The following is a 12,689-nucleotide window of genomic DNA, read 5'->3' on the forward strand; positions in this document are numbered from 1 at the left end:
AAACAAAAAACAAAACAAAAAAACTGCATCCTGAGATTAACCCCTCTCCCCAACAAGAACTCTAAGCAGAACAAAAACTAACAGGGTCACCCTGTCTAGTGAGCCATTTTCTGTAAGTTATTAACTCTCTAATCAAATAATGTCTCTGACTTTTAAAATGCTGATACATGGTGTGCCTGGGTGGCTCAGCTGGCTGACCATCCAACTCTTGGGTTTGGCTCAGGTTATGATCTCATGGGTCATGATCTCATGGGTCATAGGATCGAGCTCCATCTCAGGCTTGGAGCCCAGCAAGGAGTCTGCTTGATGATTCTCTCCCTTTGCCCTTCCCCCCACTCTCCCTCTCTCTCAAATAAATAAATAAATCTTTAAAAATAAGATTAAAAAAATGGTGATACATGTCCTATAAGAAAATTTCCACCCTGAAGAAGCTAAATATAAATTTGGAAACCTTAGTCACTTAAGGTCTTTCCCTTTTTTAACTGTTTTTTATGGTTTTTGATTATTTTTTATTTTTTTGACTTTATTTTTTTTTACTTGAAGTATAATTATCATATGATGTTATATTAGTTTCAGGTGTATGGCATATTGATTCAACAATTCTGTACATTACTCAGTGCTCACCATGATAAGTGAAGTCACCATCCATCACCATGAAACACTGGGTCTTCTTTAACTTTCTGATGATTTTTTTTAATTTGGTGAGCAAAGTTTGCACGTAAAAATCCTTTTCTCTTCATAATTCTTTCGTGTCTGTGTCTTCCTTCCACAGTTAGCATCCTATAAAGAAAAGCAAAGAAGTAGTGATTGTAAAAGTCAGGGTTGCTTTTAGTGGAGAGAGTGGGTTGTGTTAAAAAGAGCAAGCGTGAGGCTGCTAGCATGCTGTCCATGTTCAATTTCTTCAGCCGGGTGGTGCTTAAATGAGTGATTGCCTTGTAAAAATTCTTTGGAGACAATTCGCTAGGGTCTCTCACATTTACACATGTCTTGTGAATGGGGGCACTGGCAGATTTTGCTCGACTTTACCTCCAAAAGTAGTCATGTAGAGAACTCCTTTGGAAGATGAAGACAGTGTCTCCCTCTGGACCAGCGGGCAGGTTTGTTTGCTGTCCAGCACAACAAAGGTAAAATTTCCCTTCAGAGCAAAAGACAGGCAAGCAGACTGAGGCTGTGGTTTCTTAAGCTTTGAGTTCCTTCTTTGATGCAAATCTATTATGTGCCAGCATCCACCTGGGTCATTCCACATTAGCCCCATGGGAAGGGGAATCCGTAGGATTCTTGTGGCCCACTGTGCCCAACTAATAAAGTCCTTTGTCTCTGTCTGTCTGGACTTCTAGCACCAGCTATGAAATTAAGGCAGACCACTGTGCCCAACTAATAAAGTCCTTTGTCTCTGTCTGTCTGGACTTCTAGCACCATCTATGAAATTAAGGAAGACTAAACTGTTAGCTTGCAAGTAGGATAAAATCACAGACCTTTCATGGCCCTTGACAATAATTTACTAAGTTATACATTTGTATTTTATGGCTTTTTCTCTGCATTTTATTTTATAATATGAAGGGTTTAAAACTCTAGTTAATGGTAAATACAATGAGTTTGACTTTCTTTTCATATTTCAATTGCATTTTTGAAATAAAGGCCTGTAGAATTCTGAAAGTTCATGAGAAATTTGGGTTGGGGAAGTTATCTTTTAAAACCTCAGAGGTAAGGGGTGGAGCAAGATGGCGGAGGAGTAGGAGACCTGGATTTCGTCTGGTCCCAGGAATTCAGCTGGATAGGGATCAAACCATTCTGAACACCTACGAACTCAACAGGAGATCGAAGAAAAGAATAGCAACAACTCTCTGAGCAGAAAAGCGACCACTTTCTGGAAGGTAGGACGTGCGGAGAAGTGAATCCAAGGCGATATTCGGGAGGATAGACGGCGGGGGAGGGGGCCTCCGTCGGCCGCTTCTGGCAAGTGATAGAGCCCCGGAGCACAAAATCGGAACTTTTAGAAGTCGACTCTGCTGAAGGACGTCGCTCCAGTGGCTAAGTGGGGGGGGTGGAACCCTAGCGGGACAATGTGGTCTCAGGACCCTCGGGGTCACAGAAAGACCGGGGGTGCCTGAGTGCAGCAGAGCTCCCAGGTATCGGAGCGGGGAAGCCGACTGCAGAGACGGAGCCGAGGCGTGGGCTCTCAGCTCGGGGTTGCCATAAACCATGATCGGCGGCACAGTCGGGCCACTGCTCCTCCAGCAGGGACCCAACAAGCGGCAGATCTGGGGAGACTCCCCTTCCTCCCCTGGGAGGAGCAGCACGGGAGTGCACCGCAGGGATCTGCTGGGTTTGGAGACTCCACACGGGGTCGGGTGCCAGAGATAGAAATGCTCAGTCACAGGCCGGGTGAGCATGGAGTGTGGCCGGAGACGGGGGGACGGGAGTGACTGACTGCTTTTCTCTGGGGGCTCACTGAGGAGCGGGGCCCAAGTTCTCGGCTCCTCTGGGGCAGAGATTGGGAGGCCACCATATTCACTCTCGTCCTCCAAAGCCTAATGGAAAGCTTGCAGGGAACAGAAGCTCCCGAGAGCAGACCCGAGCAGATTACTTAGCCCAGACCTGGCGAGGGCGGGGCAATTCTGCCTCCGGCAAAGACATTTGGGAACCACGGCAACAGGCCCCTCCCCCAGAAGATCAGCAAGAACAGCCAGCCAAGACCAAGTTTACCGATCAATGTGAATGGCAGAACTAGGGGAATACTGCACATAGAAGAGCTAGGGGAATACTGCACATAGAAGAATAGAGCTAGGGGAATACTGCACATAGAAGTCATGGCTTTTTTCCCCCCCGATTCTTTAGTCTTTCAAAGTTAATTTTTAAAATTTTCTTTCTTTTTTCTTTCTTTTTTTTGAATTTTTCTTTTTCCCTTTTTCAACCAACATCCTATCAATCCCTTTTTTTAAAAACATTTTTATTTTTCATTTTTAGAGTCATATTCTATCCCTTCATAGTAGTTACCCTTATTTTTGGCATATATATATATATATAAGTTGTTCTCTCTTTAAAATTTTGAGATACAGTTTCTTCTAACAGATCAAAATACACCCTAAATTCTAGTGTATGGCTTTGTTCTAGTCTCCTGTCTGATCACATTCCCTCCCTTTTTTTTTTCTTTTTTTTAAATCCTCTTCTTTCTTTTTTCAAACAACTTCTTATCTTATCAATTCCTTTTATAAAATCTTTTATAATTTTCATCTTTACAATCATATTCCATCCCTTCATTGTATTAACCCTTACTTTTGTACTATATAAGTTTTTCTTTCCTTAAAATGTTGGGAAGCACTTTCTTCTAACACACCCAAAATCTAGTATGTGGCACTGATCTGTGCACCAACCTGATCATATTTGATCATATTCTGTTTTTTTTGTTTTGTTCTGTTTTTGTTTGTTTTTATATTTTTCTTTTTCTGTTTTTTTCTTTTTCTTTTTTCTTTCTTTCCCTTTCTTTTCCCCCAGTTTCAGGTCTTTTCTGATTTGTTTAGTGGATATTTTCTGGGGATGTAGTTACCCTGTTAGCATTTTGTTCTCTCATTCATCTATTCTCCTCTGGACAAAATGACAAGACAGAAAAAATTGCCTCAACAAAAAGAACAAGAGGCAGTACCAACTGCCAGGGACCTACTCAATAAGGACATTAGTATGATGTCAGAACTAGAGTTCAGAATGATGATTTTAAAGATACTAGCTGGGCTTGAAAAAAGTGTGGAAGTTATTAGAGAAACCCTTTCTGGAGAAATAAAAGAACTAAAATCTAACCAAGCCAAAATCAAAAAGGCTATTAATGAGGTGCAATCAAAAGTGGGGGCTCTAACTGCTAGGATAAATGAGGCAGAAGAGAGAATTAGTGATATAGAAGACCAAATGATGGAAAATAAAGAAGCTGAGAAAAAGAGATAAACAACTACTGGATCACAAGGGCAGAATTCGAGAGATAAGCAATACCATAAGACGAAACAATATTAGAATAATTGGGATCCCAGAAGAAGAAGAAAGAGAGAGGGGGGCAGAAGGTATATTGGAGCAAATTATAGCAGAGAACTTCCCTAATTTGGGGAAGGAAACAGGCATCAAAATCCAGGAGGCATAGAGAACCCCCCTCAAAATCAATAAAAATAGGTCAACACCCCAACATCTAATAGTAAAACTTACGAGTCTCGGAGACAAAGAGAAAATCCTGAAACCAGCTCGGGACAAGAGATATGTAACCTACAATGGTAGAAACATTAGATTGGCAACAGACCTATCCACAAAGGCCAGGAAGGACTGGCATGATATATTCAGAGCACTAAATGAGAAAAATATGCAGCCAAGAATACTATATCCAGCTAGGCTGTCATTGAAATAGAAGGAGAGATAAAAAGCTTCTGGGACAAACAAAAACTAAAGGAATTTGCAAACACGAAACCAGCCCTACAAGAAATGTTGAAAGGGGTCCTCTAAGCAAAGAGAGAGCCTAAAAGCAACATAGACCAGAAAGGAATACAGACAATATACAGTAACAATCACCTTACAGGCAATACAATGGCACTAAATTCATATCTTTCAATAGTTACCCTGAATGTAAATGGGCTAACTGCCCCAGTCAAAAGACACAGGCTATCAGATTGGAAAAAAAAGAAGACCCATCGATATGCTGTCTGCAAGAGACTCATTTTAGACCCAAAGACACCCCCAGATTGAAAGTGAGGGGGTGGAAAACCATTGACCATGCTAATGGACACCAAAAGAAAGCTGGAGTGGCAATCCTTATATCAGACAAATTAGATTTTAAACCAAAGACTCTAATAAGAGATGAGGAAGGACACTATATCCTACTTAAAGGGTCTATCCAACAAGAAGATCTAACAATTGTAAATATCTATGCCCCTAACATGGGAGCAGCCAACTATGTAAGGCAATTAATAACAAAAGCAAAAAAACACATCAACAACAATACAATAATAGTGGGGGACTTTAACATCCCCCTCACTGAAATGGACAGATCATCTAAGCAAAAGATCAACAAGGAAATAAAGACTTTAAATGACACACTGGACCAAATGGACTTCACAGATATATTCAGAACATTCCATCCCAAAGCAACAGAATACACATTCTTCTCGAGTGCCCATGGAACATTCTCCAGAATAGATCACATCCTAGGTCACAGATCAGGTCTCAACTGGTACCAAAAGATTGGGATCATTCCCTGCATATTTTCAGACAACAATGCTTTGAAACTAGAACTCAATCACAAGAGGAAAGTCAGAAAGAACTCAAATACATGGAGGCTAAAGAATGAATGGGTCAACCAGGAAATTAAAGAAGAATCTAAAAAATTCATGGAAAAAAATGAAAATGAAAACACAACTGTTCAAAATCTTTGGGATACAGCAAAGGCAGTCCTAAGAGGAAAGTATATAGCAATACAAGCCTTTCTCAAGAAACAAGAAAGGTCTCAAATACACAACCTAACCCTACACCTAAAGGAGCTGGAGAAAGAACAGCAAATAAAGCCTAAACCCAGCAGGAGAAGAGAAATAATGAAGACAAGAGCAGAAATCAATGAAACAGAAACCAAAAGAACAGTAGAACAGATCAACGAAACTAGGAGCTGGTTCTTTGAAAGAATTAACAAGATTGATAAACCCCTGGCCAGACTTATCAAAAAGTAAAGAGAAATGACCCAAATCAACAAAATCATGAATGAAAAGGAGAGATCACAACCAACACCAAAGAAATACAAACAATTATAAGAACATATTATGAGCAACTCTATGCCAGCAAATTAGATAATCTGGAAGAAATGGATGCATTCCTAGATATGTATCAACTACCAAAACTGAACCAGGAAGAACTAGAAAACCTGAACAGATCTATAACCACTAAGGAAATTGAAGCAGTCAACAAAAATCTCCCAAGAAACAAAAGCCCAGGGCCAGATGGCTTCTCAGGGAAATTCTACCAAACATTTAAAGAAGAATTAATACCTATTCTTCTGAAACTGGTCCAAAAAATAGAAATGGAAGGAAAACTTCCAAACTCGTTTTATGAGGCCACCATTACCTTGATCCCAAAACCAGACAAAGACCCCATCAAAAAGGAGAATTACAAACCAATATCCTTGATGAACATGGATGCAAAAATTCTCACCAAAATACTAGCCGATAGGATCCAACGTACATTAAAAGGATTATTCACCACGACCAAGTGGGATTTATCCCTGGGCTGCAAGGTTGGTTCAATATCCGCAAATCAATCAATGTGAGACAATACTTTAATAAAAGAAAGAACAAGAACCATATGATCCTCTCAGTAGATGCAGAAAAAGCATTTGACAAAGTACAGCATCCTTTCTTGATCAAAACTCTTCAGAGTATAGGCATAGAGGGTACATACCTCAATATCATAAAAGCCATCTATGAAAAACCCACAGCGAATATCATTCTCAATGGGGAAAAACTGAGAGCTTTCCCCCTAAGGTCAGGAACACGGCAGAGATGTCAACTATCACCACTGCTATTCAACATAGTATTAGAAATCCTAGCCACAGCAATCAGACAACAAAAAGGAATAAAAGGCATCCAAATCGGCAAAGAAGAAGTCAAACTCTCACTGTTTGCAGATGATATGATACTTTATGTGGAAAACCCAAAAGACTCCACCCCAAAACTGCTAGAACTCATACAAGAATTCAGTAAAGTGGCAGGATATAAAATCAATGCACAGAAATCAGTGGCATTCCTATACACCAACAACAAGACAGAAGAAAGAGAAATTAAGGAGTCAATCCCATTTACAACTGCACCCAAAACCATAAGATACCTAGGAATAAATCTAACCAAAGAGGCAAAGAATCTGTACTCAGAAAACTATAGAATACTCATGAAAGAAATTGAGGAAGACACAGGAAATGGAAAAATGTTCCATGCTCATGGATTGGAAGAACAAATATTGTGAAGATGTCAATGCTACCTAGAGCAATCTACACATTCAATGCAATCCCCATCAAAATACCATCAACTTTTTTCAAAGAAATGGAACAAATAATCCTAAAATTTGTATGGAACCAAAAAAGACCTCGAATAGCCAGAGGAATGTTGAAAAAGAAAAGCAAAGCTGGTGGCATCACAATTCCGGACTTCCAGCTCTCTTACAAAGCTGTCATCATCAAGACAGTATGGCACTGGCACAAAAACAGACACATCAATCAATGGAACAGAATAGAGAGCCCAGAAATGGACCCTCAACTCGATGGTCAACTAATCTTTGACAAAGCAGGAAAGAATGTCCAATGGAAAAAAGACAGTCTCTTCAACAAATGGTGTTGGGAAAATTGGACAGCCACATGCAGAAGAATGAAACTGGACCATTTCCTTACACCATACACAAAAATAGACTCAAAATGGTTGAAAGACCTAAATGTGAGACAGGAGTCTATCAACATTCTAAAGAACACAGGCAGCAACCTCTTCGACCTCAGCCACAGCAACTTCTTCCTATAGACATTGCCAAAGGCAAGGGAAGCAAGGGCAAAAATGAACTATTGGGACCTCATCAAGATAAAAAGCTTTTGCACAGCAAAAGAAACAGTCAATAAAACCAGAGGACAACTGACAGAATGGGAGAAGATATTTGCAAATGACATATCAGATAAAGGGCTAGTATCCAAAATCTATAAAGAACTTAACAAACTCAACACCCAAAGAACAAATAATCCAATCAAGAAATGGGAAGAAGACATGAACAGACATTTTTCCAAAGAAGACATCCAAATGGCCAACAGACACATGAAAAAGTGCTCATCATCTCTTGGAATCAGGGAAATCCAAATCAAAACCTCAATGAGATATCACCTCACACCAGTCAGAATGGCTAAAATTAACAAGTCAGGAAATGACAGATGTTGGCAGGGATGCAGAGAAAGGGGAACCCTCCCACACTGTTTGTGGGAATGCAAGTTGGTGTAGTCACTCTGGAAAACAGTATGGAGGTTCTTCCAAAAAGTTGAAAATAGAGCTACCCTACGATCCAGCAATTGCACTACTAGGTATTTACTCCAAAGATACAAATGTAGGGATCCGAAGGGGTACGTGCACCCCGATGTTTATAGCAGCAATGTCCACAATAGCCAAACTATGGAAAGAGCCAAGGTGTCCATTGACAGATGAATGGATAAAGAAGATGTGGTATATATATATAATGGAGTATTATGCCACCATCAAAAAGAATGAAATCTTGCCATTTGCAACGACGTGGATAGAACTGGAGAGTGTTATGCTGAGCGAAATAAGTCAATCAGAGAAAGACATGTATCATATGACCTCACTGATATGAGAAATTCTTAAGCTCAGGAAACAAACTGACAGTTGCTGGAGGGGTGGGGGGTGGGAGGGATGGGGTGGCTGGGTGATAGACATTGGGGAGGGTATGTGCTATGGTGAGCGCTGTGAATTGTGCAAGACTGTTGAATCACAGATCTGTACCTCTGAAGCAAATAGTACATTATATGTTGTTAAAAAAAAAAAAAGAAGAAGAAGATAGCGGGAGGGGAAAAATGAAGGGGGGGGGGAATCGGAGGGGGAGACGAACCATGACAGACTATGGACTCTGAAAAACAAACTGAGGGTTCTAGAGGGGAGGGGGTAGGAGGATGGGTTAGCCTGGTGATGGGTATTAAAGAGGGCACGTACTGCATGGATCACTGGGTGTTATACACAAACAATGAATCATGGAACACTACATCAAAAACTAATGATGTAATGTATGGTGATTAATAACATAATTAAAAAAAAGAATAAAAAAAAAACCTCAGAAGTAATAGTAAATTTTTATAGCTATCACCTGAAAGAGCAGTTCTTCTGCTTTTATTTCCTTGACCAGCTCCTTGCTGTAATAGGAAAGTTTAGTGTCAAAAAGAAATGATCCTAATAGATGGGAAGGTTTATGAATCATAATTAAAGGAAAAAGAAATTTCATCACTGGAGATGTGGCTTACTAAACAGAGGGGAAAATTTGTATTAAAGAAGAAGAGAAAGGAAGAATTAAATGGGCATGAAAAAAACACAACTTGTATAGAGGCCCCGCAGGCTTTGCAGGATCCTGGCTTGTTATAAAGGGTCGAAACTGGGGATCTTTGCCTGATGAGAATATCAGGACTAGAAAGATGAGAGGAACAAATTGATGTGGAAAAGCATTGCTTCCTAAGCACTATGACCATCTGCTGGCCAAATGGCAAGATATACTTTCTTCCATGGATGGGAACAGTTTGGAATGAAGGTTATGCTGTGAACAGATGATAGAAGTCTCTTCCTGAGGAACTAAAATTCGGGGGCAAAATTAGCCAGAATCAACTTTAAAAATGAGGCTTTAAATGGTCAACATAAAACTCTGCGACCAGTAGCTAGCAATATAACTGGCACTGCACTTCTGAACGGTTTCCACAGACATAACCGTCACCACAGAGGAGTCCAACTCATTTAGGGCAATGGCTAAGGGGAGTGAAACAGGCCTTAACAGCAAATAGGAAATTTCGAATGCACATTTCAAGAATAGATGTCATTTTTGTGCTCCATTCATATATATTTTTAAACAATAAATGGTATTTTAAATTATTTACCATCAAATAGAATATATGCTCTAAGAATATCATCAAGAAAGCACTCCATTTTGAGGTGGTGAGCCCTGTAAATCTGAGGAGTCTGGGGTTAGAGCAAGACCCCATTCCCCTCTTTCCTAAATATAGGTTCTGCCTTAAACTTCAGAGAAGATTTTTAAATCAAAACATTCTAGAAGTAAATAGGACCCTACATATAATCTATTCCAATCCAATTGTTTTAACTGAAAGAAAAACTGTGGCATGTAAGATTACCTCATTAATTTGGCCACAATACCAAGACTAAAATTAGATTTCCTGATTTCTGTCAGTATGTTCTGTTACGTCATTACAAAGTGCTGACAGTGCCCTTGCATGATGAGCCCTCATCCTACCACTAATCTTACAACACTTCTCTGTTCCTCTTCTGTCCCCAGCTCCTAGCACAGAACTTGGTACATAGTAGGTACTCAATAAATATTTGCTCAAAGAATGAATATTCAGGCTCATTTTTTTTTTTTTAAGAGAGAGAGGCAGGGGAGGGGCAGTGGGAGAGGGAGAGAGAATCCTAAGCAGGCTCCATGCCAGCACAGAGCCTGGCGCAGTGTTCGATCTCATGACTTTGAGATCGTGACCTCAGCCAGAATCAAGAGTCGGATGCTTAACTGACTGAGCCACCCCTCAGGTTCCTTTTCTTATGTGTGGAGTTGCTGGGCCATAGGAACATATATTTTATGTTATTGTGGATATTGCCAAGGGTTTCTCCAAAATGATTCAGCTACTGGCTTCTCCCGCCAACAGTGTGTGAAGGTGTCTGGGTACCTGTAGTCTCTCCAGCAGTGAGTCTTCACACTTTTAAGTTTTGCCATTGAGACTTAAAATTTTTTTTATTTTTCTATGTTCTAATATTTTTTTTGTTCAATTTTGGGTGAACATTTTTCAGCTGTTGGAGCATTTTATTTCCTTTTCTATGAAATGTGTATTCATATCCCTTGTCCTTTTTATTTATTGAGCTGTTTATTTCTTAACCTTAATTTAAATTTTTTAAATGTTAAAGTAGCTTTTTTCTGTCAAGTGAGTTGTAAATGTTTTCCGCATACTTTTACTTTTGCTATAATTTATTTTGATACATAAGTTTAAAATATCTGTCATGAGGGGCACCTGGGTGGCTCAGTCATTAAGCGTCTGACTTCGGCTCAGGTCATGGTCCCAGGGTCCTGGGATCGAGCCCCGCATCGGGCTCCCTGCTCAAGGGGAGCCTGCTTCTCCCTCTCCCACACCCCCTGCTTGTGTTCCTTCTCTTGCTGTGTCTCTCTCAGTCAAATAAATAAATAAAATCTTTAAAAAAATAAAATAAAATAAAAAATTTCTGTCATGAAATATATCAATGCTTCTTTTATGATTTACAGTTTTATATCATATTTTAAAAGCCTGTCCATTGTACAATTATTTTTTAAATCAACAATATGTTTGCTAGTGCCTTTATGAAATAAGTTTATATACTGATTCTCTAGAAATATATTTTTATGACAGAAGTAGAGAATCTAACTAATCAAATATATTTGGGGATGGTTCAATCATTTAAAAGTGCAGTTACCTTGAAAATAGCTATGGTTGGGTTAGTGGTGACAACTGAATGCAACACAGCTTTGTCTTGGGGAATTAAGTTTGTTTCTTAGTCAATTCAGATAATGGTATAGGGAGCATCACCTGCTTCCTCCCAACCCTTGACTGTTCTATCTCTTCATGGATCAGTTGCCAAGCTGTGGGTTTTTATCATGCATGCCTGCTCTTAGGTTTTAAGTTGGAAAACCTAATGTGAGATCTTTCTGCCTGTGTGGTTTTAGGCAAATCTCTTTCCTTCTCTGAGTTTCAATTTCTTTTTCTACAAAATGAGGCTATTAAATAATGATCTCCAAGATCTTTCCAGAAATAAAATCCTATAATCCTATAATGTCTTCCATCTCTGATTTTGCACACAATTTCACATCTACAGATACTCTAGATAATCAACAATTGGGTAGCCTGTTACATCCAAAAATTATTCAAACTACACACACCCTCTATATTTGCCATCCCCAAAGACCTTTTGTTCTTGATGTTCCCTCTGAAATGTTTTTCTTATACTTATGCATGTTTCCTGGCCTCTTTCGCTTCAGGGCTCTGATCCAGATGAAACTCTGCCAGAGAAGCCTTCACCTAACTACTTTAATAAAATAGCAAACTCCCATCTCCGAACCGTTACTATTTACTTTATTCTGCCTAATTTTTTGCATAGAATTTTTACTACCTGATATATTATATATTTACATATTGTTGTATCCCCAAATAGTACATGTATCAGTTTTTGCTGCAGCAACAAACGGCCTCGATATTTCAGTGGCCTGCAACGACAAACATTTATCCCTTGCCTATGTCACATGATGGCTGTGGGTAGGCTGCAGCTCTTCTTGGCTCTCCTGTGCACACCCAAGCCTCAATTAGTCTTGCTTCCACTTCGGGACTCAAGTTGAAAAAACATGCCTTCTTTAGGATAAAGTGCTCTTATGGTAAAGGGCAGGAATATAAGGGGGGCAGAGACAAATCAGGCAATCTCATTTAAAAATTCTGCTCAGATGTGACAGTCACATGTGCTCAAATTCCATTAGCCAAAGCATGTCGTGTGCCGAGCACCAAGTCAAAGAGCCAAATAGAATATGTACTCCTTTCACAGGAATAGGGGCAATTCACATGATGATTAATGGATTTGTAATGAGATGCAATGAGCCTATTGTTTGGACCAATAATCCCAACCATCAAAAAATTATAAATTCCATGACTTGATGTTTTTTCTGTAGTAGTCCTAAAGCCTAGAACAGTGGACATTCGGTAAATACTATTTGAATGGATGCAAAAACAATTCTCTCATCCTTCCGAGCTCCACCTTCCCTGCTAGATCAAACCCCCATTTGGCCTCCCTCTCACAGATGCTTACCGACTTTAGTGTGGCGGAGAGCAATGGGATGTACTGAATAATCACAAATGGTCCCTGCTGGCCAGTGATCATGGGATAATGAAAAATATCTTCAGCTTTGTA

The 12,689-nt window shown here is 39.7% G+C and overlaps 1 long non-coding RNA gene across 1 annotated transcript in view; it reads right to left on the reverse strand.

Annotated features, from left to right (window-relative positions):
• Window positions 1–744: 744 nt before the first annotated feature.
• Window positions 745–12,689, reverse strand: part of LOC144378817 (uncharacterized) — a 284,835-nt gene continuing 272,890 nt past the window's right edge. Inside the window, exon 5 of the long non-coding RNA XR_013440930.1 lies at window positions 745–780. This is a non-coding gene — a long non-coding RNA (uncharacterized LOC144378817). The remainder of the gene's footprint in view (window positions 781–12,689) is intronic.

This window comes from Halichoerus grypus, chromosome 9 (assembly GCF_964656455.1).
Source record: "Halichoerus grypus chromosome 9, mHalGry1.hap1.1, whole genome shotgun sequence".
NCBI classification, from domain to species: Eukaryota; Metazoa; Chordata; class Mammalia; order Carnivora; family Phocidae; genus Halichoerus; species Halichoerus grypus.